Source organism: Choloepus didactylus, chromosome X (genome assembly GCF_015220235.1).
Source record: "Choloepus didactylus isolate mChoDid1 chromosome X, mChoDid1.pri, whole genome shotgun sequence".
NCBI lineage: Eukaryota > Metazoa > Chordata > Mammalia > Pilosa > Megalonychidae > Choloepus > Choloepus didactylus.
In genome coordinates, this window is record NC_051334.1 from 40,902,301 (window position 1) to 40,918,872 (window position 16,572).

Consider the following 16,572-nt stretch of genomic DNA (forward strand, 5'->3'; position numbering starts at 1 on the left):
AAATAAATATATTTTAAGTAATGGTCAAAGATAGAAATACCCACGAATACCCTTATGAATATCTGACTTGTTTTACTATGATTGCATATATTTTAATCAACAAGTTACATTACTTTTTATATAGGTCACATTTTCTTTGTTAAAACTTAACAGTTAAGGCCAGATATAAGAGAAACAAGGATATACATGCACCTCAGTGATATTTGAGGCCATCAGTGCTGGTGTTTTGATACAACTATTCTGAACTTCTGTTTCATTGACTGCAGTAGGCTATTCCATACTATATTCCTTTTGTCTCCTTCCCCCCTCCTCAGTTACTTGGCCTCCTGATCCTTATCTTTCTAGATGCAGCTTAGAAGTTACCTCTTTTGAGAAGCTTTTATAGATTTTCTCTACCCTTATCTAATTTATTTTCCCCCTTTTCCAAGTTTTTTAATATGGAAAAATCAAACTTTTAAAGATGTTGAGGGACTAGTATGACAAGCCCCCCCTGTACCCATCAACCAGCTTCAACTCATGCCTATTCTCTTTTTTTATCCATCCTTTCCATTTTGAATGAAATCTCGGAAAGTATTTCATCTGAAATGTTTCAGGATATCCCAGTCTAATTTAGATGTCTTTCCTTGGTGCTTACATTGCCCTTCTCTACTGTAAATTATAGGTTTTTAATTTAGTCCTTAGATATTCTTCCGTTTTACTTTGTAAACCTCTCACAGATAACAGTGGCTAACTCATAGTACCTACATATGAGGAACTGTGCTGTTGCTTTATTTATGTACCTAAATTCATGTTATTCTTATGACAATCCCAAAAGGTAGATACTATTATCCCCCTTTTATATAAAAGGAAACCAGGACTCGAACTTGTCCAAACTTGTGCACTTAGTTAAGTGGCAGGGTAGGAATTCAAACTAAGGCAGTTTAGCGCCACTCCAGTCTTTTTTCTTAACCACTAAACTATATAATGCCTGCTTTCCATTTTTTCTCTTTGTGTCTTGGTTTGTTAGCATTTTTTTCCTTAGCAATTTTTCTGCCTTGTGTCTTGCATTTGCCAACTGCATGCCAGTATTTCTTCTTTTGTAAAATATAGCTAGAAGGGACCTTAGCATACAGCTCTCCCATTTTAAAGATGAGTCTCCCTTGCCTTTAGCTCTTCTGTTTTTAATTTCTTATGTGATCTGTCAAAAAATTGCCAACCTCTGGCCTCTTTAACAAGTGTCTCCATAATGTAATGAGCAGAAAGTGCCATAATTGAACTTAAAATGTTTTATTTTTAGTATTTTCTAAGTTACATTTTTAAATTTTAATGTTGGGTCTTTTCATTTTTGCTTCAAATTTGTATTCTTTAATTCATTTTCATTAACTTTGTATAGTTTCCACTTTTAATTTTTCTGTTTTGAAAAACAGCCTTTATATGGTATACTGCACAATGTTATTTTGAACCTTTAGAATTGTTGTCCAAAGACATACAGACTTTAGAGGATACTTTTTCTCTTAGATTCCTAATGGAATCTGTATTTATAAAACTCTTACAGGAACAACCCACATGTCCACTAACTGATGAATGGATAAAATGTGGTATAGCCATACTGTATATGGAATATCATTTGGCAATAAAAAGAAATGAAGCACTGGTACATGCTACAACATAAATGAGCCTTGAAAACATTATGCTAAGTGAAAGAACTTTGTGGGTTGTTGGAAATGTTCTAAAATTGATTTCCTTTTTCAAATTCTTTACCCTTCTATACTTCATCAGGTGCATATCCAAAATGTTAATTATTTATAACCTACCCTGCCTAATTGTTGACTAAATAAGACTGATGATTGGATTAATAACTTCTAAAAGTGATAATTTTGATAGATTAAAGCTGTTGATGTAACTTTTGTTGTTTGCTTTAACCTGTCATTTCAATAAAGAGTAGACTGAAGTAGGCATACCTTCGGTGACACTTGGTATGTGACTTGTGTCTAATATTTTAAGTCAAAAGTATTGCTAACTTCCTTATTATTAGGCTGATTTGTTTAGAGAATGGAATTTATTGGGACCTCATACCCTTTGTAAGGATTTAATATTTAAGTAAAAGTATAGAAGGGGGTGTGGATATGTACACCATAAATCTCAGTATTTCAAGGATTATAATGTAGATGTTGAACATCAACTTTTTGTTCCAGTTGGCCAAACTATAATCACAGTGACAGGGGAAATACATCTTTGTCTCGGTAAAAGAAAGACCTTTCCGTTGATAGTACTGGGCTTCTCAGTATTGTAACAGAAAATGTTCAAGGAGAGATCAGATGTAGAATATTCTACATTTATTTGGAGCAGGTCATTTCCAAATCTTAATAGTCTATGAGTACCCCTCCCCCATTCCCTGCAAGGTTCTATCCGAAGTGTCTCTTTGGTACCCCTTTTATGCTTAAGTTAAAACATTTGTTTCTCAAACTTGGGTTTTATGATACTCTTAAACATTCATACATGTATTTTGGACTATCTAGATGATTGCTTAATAATCAAGAATTGGGACACCATTTCAGTATTTACATTAGTTTTGTGTTTTTAATGCATTGGTGCTCAGTTGTAGCACTTGATTTGGGTGATAATGAGAACAGAGGCTGACTTTACACATAAATAGTGTCTTAGTGCTAAAGGCAAATGCCATCATAGCACGCCATGTGTCCGGAGTAGTGTAGTAATTCAAGCAGAAGTAGGAGAGCTGAGTCTCCCACATGGCATATGATGGTGGTAGAATAGCCCTGCAAAACTCAAATCCGTGCCTTAGCAGTTAGTAATATGCTACCATCTGTCGCATTATATTAATATTAATAGTTTTGTTTGTATTTAGGTTGAAATTTGTTTTTGTTTTTGGTTTTGCAGTTGTATGAGAGCAGTAAGCATAAGGAGTTTAGTCCTGATTTCATTTTTCCATGTATTTAAGCAGCATTAAAATAGAAAGTAATTTGAATTTGTTTTTTAAAATTCTGTTAAGCTAGAACCAGGATTAGCAAACTTGAGCTAACCTAGTATTGTTGATAGAAACCTGGCACTGGGAGTCAGATGACTGGAACTGGAGTTCCAACTCCATATTTACTAGGTTTTTTCCTTATTTATTAAATGAAAAGATACTTATATTTCTACCTTTTAGAGTGGTTTATTCATTCTTTTATTCAACAGGTAATTAGTAAGTTTTATTGCACTGAATAATTTTGATGTCATCTTGTTACTGGTTTCCTTAGTCTCCCTATTATTATACTTATTTAAGAGCCAGCACAAATTCTGATAGGAATACTGTGCTACGAATTATCTTAAAGATGGCAGGGTATCCTTTAATTTGAAAGTTACTTTTTAAAAAATCTGTCTTAAAGCACATTTGCCAGTGTGGTCTAAATCCCATTACAAAAGTATGAATTGTCGTGGAACAGCCTTTATATTGATGCAAGTCTTTATTTTTTTTCCACATTTTTTATTGTGAAATATGACATGGCAGAAAAGTGATAAATTTCAAAGTACAGTTTAACAAGTAGTAATAGAGCAAATTTCAAAGTACAGTATGGGTTAGTTACGGTTCCACAATTTTGGGTAGTTCTTCTGACTGTTCTAATATACTAGAAACTAAAAAGAAGAATCTATGTAATAATTCAGTTGTCATAATCATTTGTTAAATCCTAACTTCTTTATTATAATTCCTCTCTCTTGATTGTTCTCCCATTCTTCAGGGATATTTGGGCAGTGACTCTGCTAACTTCATTTTGAAAAGGGATGTTGACATTATGGGTTATGGGAATGTAACTCATTGATGTTCTGGGAAAGACTGGTACCTCCAGATTTCTGGGCTTATCTGGCATAGGAACAATGGGGAGGTTTTTAAGTTTCTGAAAAATAAACTTAATAAATGAAACTTGTGTAGAGTCTTAGGTAGAGGCCTGGGTTTTCTTTAGGGTTTTCAGGAATACTGTTGGTTGGGGCTTGGCATACTGTGATGTTTTGCAATATCTGGCTGAAGCTTGCATAAGAGTAACCTCCAGAATGACCTCTCGACTCGATTTGAAACCTCTTAGCCGCTGAAACCTTATTTTGTTACATTTCTTTTTCCCCTTTTGGTCAAGAAGGCTTTCTCAATCCCATGATGCCAGGGCCAGGCTCATCCCTGGGAGTCATGTCCCACATTGCCAGGGGGATTTATACCCCTGAAAGTCATGTCCCACGTAAGGGGGAGGGTAATGAGTTTATTTGCATGGTTTGGCTTAGAGAGAGAACGCAAGTCTTCTTGACTCCAAAACCAACCCTCATGTTCCATCATCAGTACTAAATTAAAAATCCTTGTTTTTAGAGCATCTTCCCTCCAGTGAAATGTTATATGAAACGAAAGGGAACTAATATGTACTGGACACCTTCCAGCACTTAAAGCTCATATAATCATCACAATAACAGCCTTGTATCCTCATTTTACAGGTGAGGAAACTGAGTCCTAAAGAGGTTTGGAAACTGCCTGAGATCACACAGTAAGTGCCAGAGTAGAAATTTAAATTTATGTATGTCTGATTATACAACTTGCCTTTGTATATCACACTGCTTCTGGCAGATAATTTTATGAGGCTTTTAATTAACAAAGAGTGGTTGACTAACATCTAGTAGGATTGATGGTTATTCGTTTCTTCCCTATTTCTGTGAGCTCTGTCTGTAGCATTGAAATAGACAAAAATAGGTAGAATAGCAAGGTGATGAAGAGCAGAGACTTTGGTACCAGTATGTTCAGGTTTGAAATCGATACATTTGCTAGATTTGTCCCCTATTAGTTATATCATCTGAGGTAATTTCTCTGTACCTCTGTTTCTTCCCATCCGTAAGATGGGAATAATGAGTACTTACCTCTGAGGTTGTTAGGAGGATTAAGTAAATTCCAGAATGCTTTAAATAATAAGTGGCACGTTGTAAATACACAAAGGTAAATACACAAGTGTTAACTGTTACTTGTCTGTTACCCCTGCTCCATGGCTTCTCTCACTTTGTTTTTGGTTCTTTTTCTGCTCTCACTTTCCTCTTGATTTCTCCCTTCTGCTCATATTTTTGATTTGAAATAGATTAAATATATATTATACTGATTGAATTTTGATGTTTTTGACACTTGGCTAAATTTTCAGTGATGTTTTGGATATATATGCTTAGTTGCCCATTGTTTTAGTTGCATGGCTTTTTGTGTGCCTGAATTTTTTGTATTTTATATATATATGCTTTAGAAAAACAAATAGTGTTATATTATACTTCAAGGACAAGATCTTGCCTTCGTTTTATTTTGTTTTTTAAGGCGAATTCAGAATTTTTATTATTTTGCAGATGACAGAATTTTATATCTGGAAAACCCAAGAAAGTCAACTGAGGAATTAATAAGAGCTCAGTAAGATGTTTCGATACAATTACTATGCCAAAATAAGTATTTCTTACATAGCATCTATATACCAGTTTCTATCTCAGTTGGAATATATAATGGGAAAACAAAATTCCATTTAGAATAAAAGCAAAAACTATAAAATACCTTGTAATTAACCTAGCAAGAAATGTGTGAAACCTATTATAGGAAATAAAACGGTTTACCACTTTAAAGATTTAGGATTAAACAAAGAAATAATAGGGAAGTCTGCTAGTTGGTGTAAGGATATTCATTGTAGTTTTGTTTATGACAATAAACTGACCATAAATGTGTGTTCGTTTCTGGACTCTCAATTGTTTTGTCGATTTATAGCTACCCTTATGTCAGTACCACTCAGTCTTGATTATTGTAGCTTTGTAGTAAGCTTTGAAATCAGGAAGTGAGACTCCAACTTTGTTCTTTTTCAAGATTGTTTTTGGTTATTCTGGGTCCCTTGTGTTTCCATATGAATTTTAGATGAGCTTGTCACTTTCTGCCAGAAATCCAGCTGGGATTTTGATAGAGATTGCATTGAATTTGTTCATCTTTTGAGGACTGTCTTACAAATATTGAGTCTTCTAGTCCTTCGACATGGACTGTCTTTCCATTTATTTAGGTATCCTTTAATCACTTGAAATGGTATTTTGTAATTTTTACCAAGTCGTGCACTACCTTTTTAGATTTATTCCTAAGTGTTTTATTCTTTTTGATGCTATTATGAATAGAATTGTTTTCTTAATTTCATTTGTAGTATATACAAATGCAGTTGATTTGGGGGGGGGGCTTTTTTTTTTAATAGAGGTAAAATTTACGTAACATAAAATTAACCATTAACTATTTTAAAGTATACCATTCAGTGACATTTAGTACATTCACAGTGTTGGGCAACCGTCATTTCTATGTAGTTCTGCGACATTTTCATCACCCTTAAAGGAAACCAAGTACCCATTAAGCAGTCACTCCCAATTGCGCCCTCCCATTATCCCTTGGCAACTACTAATCACCTTTCTGCATCTATAGATTTATTCTGGATGTTTTATATAAGTAGAATCATAAAATCTGTGATCTTTTGTGTCTAGCGTCTTTCACGTGGCATGATGCTTCTGTTCATGCTAAGTGAAAGGTTCATCTATGTTGTAATATTTGTCAGTACTTCGTTCTTTTTATGGCTTAATCCATTCTATTGATATATTACATTTTGGTTATGCGTTCATCAGTTTTATGGACCTTTGGATTTCCATGTTTTGGCTGTTGTGAGTACTGCTGATAGGAACATGCGTGTACAGATATTTGTTTTAATAACTATTTTCAGTTCTTTTGGATATATACCTAGAAATGGAATTGCTAGGTCATAAGGTAGATCTGTTTTCTACTGTAGCTGCATCATTTTACATTTGCACAATGTATGAGGGTACCTATTTCTCCACATCCTCGCCAGTGGGTGTTTGTGAAGGAATGGTATTAATTCTTTAAATGTGTAGTAGAATTCGTCAGCTATCTGTGCTTTTTGTTGGAAATTTAAAAATTGCTAATTCAGTATCTTTACTTGTTATAGGTCTATTCAGATTTGAGTCATTTTCGGTAGTTTAAATCTTTCTCAGAATTTGTCCATTTCTTCTAAGTTGTCTAGTTTTTTTTAATCATTTGGTTGTTCATAGTATATATATACCTTTATAATCCTTTTATTTCTATCAGGTCCGTAGAGTTATCCCCCTTTCATTCCTTTTCTACTAATGTAAGTTTTGTCTTAGTTTCTCTTGACTGATCTAACTAATTTGTAAGTTTTGTTGATCTTTTTAAGTTACCAACTTTTGATTTTGTTTTGCTTGCTTTGGGTTTAGTTTACTCTTCTTTTTCCTAGTATCTTAAGGTAGATTAGGTTATAGATTCTGAGATGGTCTTTTTTTCTCTTGTAGTTGACACATATATATATATATAATGGCTTTTTTAAAAAAAACTTCATTGTAGTAACACACATACAATTCAATTTCCCATTTTAACCACTTTCAGGTGTACAAGTTGGTGGAATTAATTTTGTTCAAAATATTGTGCTACCATTGTAACCACCCATTACAAAGCTACTAAAGCCAATAAATGAGGCTCTGTTCAGTATGTCTACATTTTCATCTTTGTTGGTGTTTCTATATCTTTATCCTCTTCCTTTGGATAAGCCATCATTTCTTATTTCTTTGTTAATCTTGTACCCTTGTTGCACACTGTACATTTTAATATTTTAAAATGTTAACTGTGAAATTTACTCACTTGGATGTCTTTTTCTTGGTTTTGTAACCACCTAGTGATACAGATTTTTTTCAGCTTCAGCCCTCCTATCATGAAGGTGGTCTGCCCAAGTCTAATGCAGTGTACAGGATTTTCCTTATCTTTCTGGGCCTCTGTCTTGTCCTGGGCTTTTGCTTGTTAGTTGTTTTGGAGTTCTCCCATTTGCAGGAGTTTGGTTGTCTTCTCTGTTGCCCTGGAGACAAACCTCCCTCTCCCAGGTATTTGAAGCTGGCAGGCCTTTGTCTCAGTCTGAAGACATGTATAGCTTTTTTTTTTTTTTTTTTTTTTTTTAAATCATCATTTTATTGAGATATATTCACATACCACGCAGTCATACAAAACAAATTGTACTTTCGATTGTTTACAGTACCATTACATAGTTGTACATTCATCACCTAAATCAATCCCTGACACCTTCATTAGCACACACACAAAAATAACAAGAATAATAATTAGAGTGAAAAAGAGCAATTGAAGTAAAAAAGAACACTGGGTACCTTTGTCTGTTTGTTTCCTTCCCCTACTTTTCTACACATCCATCCATAAACTAGACAAAGTGGTGTTTGGTCCTTATGGCTTTCCCAATCCCATTGTCACCCCTCATAAGCTACATTTTTATACAACTGTCTTCGAGATTCATGGGTTCTGGGTTGTAGTTTGATAGTTTCAGGTATCCACCACCAGCTACCCCAATTCTTTAGAACCTAAAAAGGGTTGTCTAAAGTGTGCATAAGAGTGCCCACCAGAGTGACCTCTCGGCTCCTTTTGGAATCTCTCTGCCACTGAAGCTTATTTCATTTCCTTTCACATCCCCCTTTTGGTCAAGAAGATGTTCTCCGTCCCACGGTGCCAGGTCTACATTCCTCCCTGGGAGTCATATTCCACGTTGCCAGGGAGATTCACTCCCCTGGGTGTCTGATCCCACGTAGGGGGGAGGGCAGTGATTTCACCTTTCAAGTTGGCTTAGCCAGAGAGAGAGGGCCACATCTGAGCAACAAAGAGGCATTCAGGAGGAGACTCTTAGGCACAAATACAGGGAGGCTTAGCCTCTCCTTTGCAGCAACCGTCTTCCCAAGGGTAAAACTTATGGTAGAGGGCTCAACCCATCAAACCACCAGTCCCCTATGTCTGTGGTCATGTTAGCAACCATGGAGGTGGGGTAGGCGAATACCCCTGCATTCTCCACAGGCTCCTCAAGGGGGCACTACATCTTTTTTTTTTTTTTTTTTTTCCCCTTGTTTGTCTTTTTTCTTTTTTTTTTTTTTTTTTTTTTTTTTTAACTTTCCCTTCTTTTTTCAAATCACCTGTATGAAAAAAAAAGTTAAAAAGAAAACAAACATACAATAAAAGAGCATTTCAAAGAGACCATAGCAAGGGAGTAAGAAAAAGACAACTAACCTAAGATAACTGCTTAACTTCCAACATGTTCCTACTTTACCCCAAGAAAGTTACATAATATAGCAACATTTCAGTGAACTTGTTCCTACTACAACCATCAGAAATTAACAGACCATAGTCATTTCTGGGCATCCCCAGAACGTTAAATAGCTTATCTGTTCTTCCTGGATTATTGTTTCCCCTTCCTTAATTGCTCTCTACTGCTAGTAGACATGTATAGCTTTTTACATTCCTTTTGTTGTCTCATGCTGCTTTTGCCTGGAGGCAAATTGTGGGAGGACTGTTACCCCAAGAGGACTTTCCCAAGTCAGTCTTTACCAGCCAACACAGGGCCAGGCACCCGTGAAGGGGGGCTTAGACTGGCTCCAAAGTGAAGGGTGAGGGGATCACAAGAGTGCTAAAATCTCATTGGCTCCCCAAAGCTGAGCTTTCCTGACCTGCTCAGTAAATGCTGCTCTTTAGCTAACTGTGTTAATCCTTTATCAGATATGTGGTTTCCAGATATTTTCTTATCATGTAGGTTGTTTTAATTTCATGATAAAGTCCTTTGAGGAACAAAAGTTTAATTTATATTTTTTCTTTTGTGGCTTTAGCTTTGGGTGTAAAGTCTTAAGAAATCATTGCCTAACACAAGGCAATGTTTAACGTAGAGAAGCATCTTCAGGACCTTGTGTTAGAAAACGTACGTTTTCTTCTAAGAAAACGTAGTTGTGGCTCTTATATTTAAGTCTTTGTTCCATTCTGAGTTGACTTTTGTATAAGGTGTAAGGTAGGCATCCTCCTGTTTTTTTGCAAATGGAGATCCAGTTACCCTGACTTGAGCTTTAAAAGCTCATCTTTTATTTTTGGGGTGAAAAGAGAAAGATTTAGCACAAGAAGGAATTCTTTAAGTGTCCTAGGATTGTATAAGTAGAATTTTAGAGGGTTTCAGTGTGCTGTATTCTTGTATAGACTTCAATTATAAAAGGAGAGAATGATTCTGGAATATAGGGAGAATGTGAGCAGAGATGAGTAGAGAAGGATCATTTGTTTTGTCTTGAGGGATTTCTTTGGTATTAAGGTCCTCTGACTTAAAAGTTGCTGGAGAAATTCAGTTCTGCAAGGTTGATGTGCAACTTGTCAATTACATTGTAGTGCTAGTTCATTTAAAAGAGCATAGTACCAACCTCTGTCTAGGTAAAGGTTAAAAGTGGTGCTTTTTCCGTCATGGAAAACGTTAAGCTGCTTACTTTTTCAGTATGGAAAAATGCTTGTGTGTTCTAAAGGAAATCTAGCATTGCCATTGTGGTTGTATTTTGCATTGCAAAAAATCCAATATGCATTCTGGTTAAATCTGAATGAAAGGAAGGGAGAACAGTGGCCATTACAGGAAAAGCTGTTTATACAGTACTTAATATTTTTCTGAAATAAACCTTTAAATTTCACTTCATGCAGTAAATTTTCACATTGGGATTTGGTGAATTTGAGCACTCCTATATGAAGAGATATTGTCAGATTTAAAATTATTTGAATAACTGAGTTGCTCAGTTTTGTGTAGGATACTAGAAAGCTTTTTCTAGTCCTGCTAGGTATGTTGAAAAAAAAATACAAAGCAGGCTTGGTTAGAGCCTTGAGACTGCTATTTCAAATCAAGTAAAGCAGTGTGATTTCCAGCTATTTCCCCCGCTTTGATTGAATGGAATTTATTAAGAAGAGTAGCAGCGTTATTCTTAGATAACTTTGTTGTAGCATATCTAATGGTTTTTTTTTTCTTTCACTCAAACCATTCCAAATTATATCTAAAAACTATTTTGAAATTTGTTCCTCAAACATTCAAGAACCTTGCACAGCATATTATAGAAGGGGAAAAGAAAATTACATTTGTCGAGAATGTCTATGTCTGGTACTTATGAGAGAACCTTTATTAATAGAATTCTCATGGCATTTTTGTGGCTAGCATTATCTCAGGCTTAAAAACCTAGAAAAGGAGAAAGGCATTATTACTTGTCTTTAAGCTAGGCAAATTGTTAAGTGGAAGAGCTGGAATTTTGAACAAGAGTTATATTTGAATCCAGAAATTATTTTTATTTGCTCCATACCCATTTCTTGCTCTTAATCTAGCAACCTAGCATACTGAGGGAAAGGTATCAAATTCTTACATGGTAGAGAAAATGGCTGTTAAAAATAGCAGAATAGAGCAGCATATGCTACACTAAGACCTGACATTCATGCCTTAATAAAATTTGTCCTTCAATATTGGAAACCAAGAAATATGGAGAATTTGGCAGAAGCAATAGAAACAGAAACCAAGAGCCTGAAAGGTGAGACTGTATAAGAAATAGGGATGGCAAAAGGCTCTCTCGATTACCTGTCCACAAAGAAGCAGAAGACTGTTTAGTTCTGTGGTCTGGGAGAAGTGTTTTGTTTGGGGGAACACGCTGCCACCTTATTCCCATTTACCTTGCAGTTATTTTGCTTAAAGGGATAGTTCCTTAGTTATCCACTTTGATACAGAATAATTTATCCCCAGACTTTATTTTTGTTATTGTGATAGCATATATATAATAAAAATTTTGTCAGTTTAATAATTTTTAAGTGTACGATTCAGTGGCATTAATTACATTTACAATGCTGTTCTACCATCACCACTGTATTAGGGGTTCTCTAGGGAAACAACTGACGAGATATACATGTATGTGTGTATATATATAGTGTAAATAGGAGTTTTTTTTTTAATAGAGATTGGTGCATGTGACTATGGGGATAGGGCAAGTCCAAATTCCATAGGACAGGTCACAAGCTGGAAACTCTGATGACGGTTTTGGATGAATTCCCCAGGAAAAGCTGGCTGGCTGAAGTAGAGATGAATCTCTAACCTGATTTAGATTCAGAGGCACTAGGGACTATCTCCAACAATCAAGATGGTACTGATAATCCATGGCATGAGTTGGCATGGCTTCAAATTCCCAGTGCCATACGAAGGACATGAAAGTTTCTATGCATGCCTTGAAAGAAAGTCTTACTTTGTGTAGCCACAGACTCGAGTCTTCTGAAAACAGACCCAGAGTCTTACTGTGTGAATGGTAGAATTACAACATAAGATGAATTCCCTACCTTGCAGGGTGTCTACAGTTAAAATGAAGGCATTGATTGGAATGGAATGGGATCCTGAAAATTGGAATGGGGACATCTGGGTTAATAATAATGGTGGGGACATTGAAACCATAGATTCTGCTGAGTCTTGGCCAGATAAACCTGTAATCATCTGCCCTGAGGAATCAGCCACCCAACTCCTGGTACCAAAATCTGTATTAGTCAAGGTTTCTAGGGAAACAGACCTAACAGAAGATACATATGTATATGTAGATATATGTATATGTATACATAATATGTAAATATTATGAGATTTTAAAAATAGGGATTGGCTCACATGACTGTGGGTTGGGCAAGTCCAAATTCCATAGAGCAGGCTGCAAGCTGGGAACTCTGAGGAAGGTTTTTGATGAATTCCCTAGGAGAAGCTGGCTGGCTGAAGTTGAGATGGAAAATGTCCCTTCTGACTGCTGAAATCATCACTTCTTTTTTTTAAGGCCTCCAACTGATTGGATGAGACTTCTTTCATTCTTGGACGCGATCACCTTACTGATGATTTATAGTCCACGAAATATCCTCACAGTAACAATCAGAACAGTGCTTTCTTGATGAAACAATGAGCCACCAATAACCTTACCAAACTGACGCATGAACTTAACCATTACAACCACCACCCATTACCAAAACTGTTTCATCACCCCAAACAGCAACTCTATCCATTAAATAATAACTTCCTGTTCCCCTTCCACCCTGCCCGGGTAACATCTAATCGACTTTGTCCCTGTGGATTTAACTATACTAGATATTTCATATACATGGAAACATACAAAATTTGCCCTATAGTATCTGGCTTATTTCACTTAGCATAGTGTTTTTAAGGTTCTTCCATGTATCATGTATCAGCACTCCACTCTGTTTTTATGTTTGTATGGATATGCTATTTTTCTTTTTAAATTCATTCATCTGTTGATGAACACTTGGTTTGTTTCCATCTTTTGGCTATTGTAAATAATGTTGCCATGAACATTGGTGTACATATCCCCTGACTTTTGCCAAATACTTTGGATTTGTCTGTAGATGGAGTTGAGATATATGTATAGATAGAGTGATATTGGGCATAAACAAAAGAACATGAGAATGTAATTTTAAGATATTTTAGCGCAAATGCTAAAGGATTGCAAAGCAAAGGAACAATCAGTATAGGTTGGAAATTTTTTTTAGAAAGATGTGGCGTTGAATTAATGTACAAGGTGATAGCATTAATTCTAGACTTGTCTACTTTCTACCTGTGCTTAGGTTAAGTCACTTCTTAGAACCTCAGTTTTCTAACTTATAGAACAAATACCTCAAGTTCTGTGTAAATTGTAAAGATTCAAAGAATACCATTTTAATTTTGATGTGCCTATGGGAATCCCCCCTTGCCTTGTCCCACACCAGAGGTGTATACTGTGCTGCCTCACCCCAAGAGTGTGACCCCTTCTCACTCTCAGAAGGATGTGGGTAGGGGTGGAGGTTGTGTTTATTTTGTAAAAACTCCCAAGTGGTGTTAATAATCCTTCTTCTTCCACCCTTGTGTAAATAATTAGCTGTATTTTCAAGACCCCCCAAGTTTTGTTGCAGTTCCACACTGACAGTTAACTGTTTACTGAATGGTTTTACCTCAGTTTCACATCACCCTCCTACTTCCTCTTTGAAAAGAAGTAGAAAGGAAAGGAAACTTGGGAGTCCAGGATTGTGCAGGCATACCTTGGAGATATTGGGGGTTCAGTTCCAGACCACTGCAATAAAGTGAGTCACACAAATTTTTTGGTTTCCCAGTACATAGAAAAGTTATATTTACATTATACTATAGTCTATTAAGTGTGTTATGTAAGCATTATGTCTAAAAAAAATTACGTACCTTTATTAAAAATACTTAATTGCTAAAAGATACTAATCATTATCTGAACCTTCAGTGAGTTGTCATCTTTTTGCTGGTAGAGGGTCCTGCCTTAATGTTGGTGGTTGCTGACTATCAGGGTGGTAGTTGCTGACGGGGTGGTGGCTGTGATGGCAATGAAGTTTGCTGCATTGATTGACTCTTCCTTTCAGGAAAGATTTCTCTGTAGCATGCAATGCTTGTTTGATAGTATTTTACCCACAGTAGAACTTCTTTTAAAATTGGAGTCAATCCTCTCAAACTGCCACTTCTTTATCAACTAAATTTGTGTAATATTCTCAATCCTTTGTTGTCACAGTGTTCAAAGCATCTTCATCAGGAGTAGTTTCCATCTCAGGAAACTACTTTCTTTGCTCATCAGTGCCACAACTCCTCATCTGTTAAACTTGTATCAGGAGATGACAGCAATTAAGTCACATCTTCAGGCTCCACTTCTGATTCTAGTTCTCTTGCTATTTCTACCACATCTGCAGTTACTTCCTCTGTTGAAGTCTTTAACCCCTCAAAGTCATCCATGAGAATTGGAATCAACTTCTTCCAAACTCCTATTAATATTTTTACTTCTTCTCATGAATCACATGTATTCTTAATGGCCTCTAGAATGGCAAATCCTTTCTAGAAGGTTTTCAATTGACTGCCCAGATCCATCAGAGAAATAACTATGTGTGGCAGCTATAGTCTTAGGAAATATATTTCTTAAGTAATAAGACTTGAGAGTCAAAATGATTCCTTGATCCATGGGCTGCAGAAGGGATATTGTGTTAGCAGGCATGAAAACAGCATTCATCTTGTACCTGTCTATCAGAGCTCTTGGGTGACCAGGTGCATTGTCATAGAGCAGTCGTATTTTGAAAGGAATGTTTTTGTCTGAGCAGTAGCTCTCAACAGTGGGCTTAAAATATTCAGTAAACCTAATGTTGTAAACAGATGCGCTGTCATCAGGCTTTGTTGTTCCATTTATAGAGCACAGGCAGAATGGATATAGTGTAATTCTTAAAAGTCCTAAGATTTTTGGAATGGTAAATGAACATTTGCTTCAACTTAAAGTCATGATCTTTGTTAGCCCCTAACAAGAAAGTCTGCCTGTCCTTTGAAGCTTTGAAGCCAGGCATTGACTTATTCACTCTAGCTAGGAAAGTCCTAGACAGCATGTTCTTCCAATAGAAGGCTATTTTGTTTACATTGAAAATCTGTTTAGTGTAGCCACCTATATCAGTTATCTTAGCTAGATCTTCTAGATAACTAGTTGCAGCTTCTAAATCAGCACTTGGCTGCTTTCCCTTGCACTTTTATGTTATGGAGATGCCTTCTTTCCTTAAACCTCATGAGCAAATCTCTGTTAGCTTCAAACTTTTTTTCTGTCTCTTCCTTGTTTCTCTCAGCCTTCATAGAATTGAAGAGAGTTAGGGCCTTGCTCTGGATTAGGCTTTGGCTTCAGGGAATGTTGTGGCTGGTTTGATCCTTCTATCCAGACCACTAAAACTTTCTCCAGATCAGCAGTAAGGCTGTTTTGCTTTCTTATCATTCATGTGTTCTCTGGAGTAGTACTTTAATAATTTCCTTCAAGAACTTTTCTTTTGCATCCACAACTTGGCTGTTTGATACAAGAGGCCTGGCTTTTAGCCTGTTGGCTTTAGACGTGCCTTCCTCACTAAGCTCTGTCACTTCTCGCATTTGATATAAAGGGAGAGACCTGCGACTTTTCCTTTCACTTGAACATTCAGAGGCCATTGTCGGGTTATTAATTGGCCTAATTTTGATATTGTGTCTCGGAATAGTGACACCAAGGAGAGGGAGAGACTGGGGAACAGCCAGCTGGTGGAACAGTCAGAACACACACAATATTTATTAAGTTAATTGAGTTAAATGGGCACAATTTGTGCCAAAACAATTACAGTAGTAACATCAAAGATCACAGATCACCATAACAGATATAACAATAATGAAAAAGTTTGAAATATTGTAAGAATTACCAAAATGTGACACAGAGACACAAAGTGAGTACATGGTATTGGAAAAATGGTGCTGATAGACTTGCTCAATGCAGGGTTGCCACAAACCTTCAATTTGTAAAAAAATGCAATGTTTGTGACGTGCAATAAAGTGAAGCACATGAAAACGATGTATCCTGTGTGAACCAAGGAAACTCAAAGTTTAAAGAAGAGCGGAGGGGAAGGGAAGTGGCAGCCAATTGTGCCTAATACTGAGAATAGGGCAAACAGAATGAAAATTGAGAAGCAGCCATTTGTTTTTTAAGTAGAGCATTGATGATCTGTAGACCAGACCTCCTCCCCTTCCCAACGCTCCCCACCCCCCAAATGCACATAGCATATATGCACAAAGTTTTGCATGTAATTTTAAGAGATTTAGTCTTCAAACCCACTCATGGACCTCAATTATGACCCTGAGGATTAAAGCAATTATGGTAGGTTAGACACATGCCAGATGAGAGAATAGAAGAAGTGAAAGGGAATGC

The 16,572-nt window shown here is 36.2% G+C and overlaps 1 protein-coding gene across 5 annotated transcripts in view; it reads left to right on the plus strand.

Moving 5' to 3' along the window:
- USP9X (ubiquitin specific peptidase 9 X-linked) overlaps positions 1-16,572 on the plus strand; it is a 144,987-nt gene that overhangs the window by 22,290 nt on the left and 106,125 nt on the right. For all 5 annotated transcript variants that reach the window (XM_037822178.1, XM_037822181.1, XM_037822180.1 and 2 more), the window contains exon 2: positions 4,453-4,502. The gene's annotated coding sequence lies outside the window, so the exon portion shown is untranslated. The remainder of the gene's footprint in view (positions 1-4,452; positions 4,503-16,572) is intronic.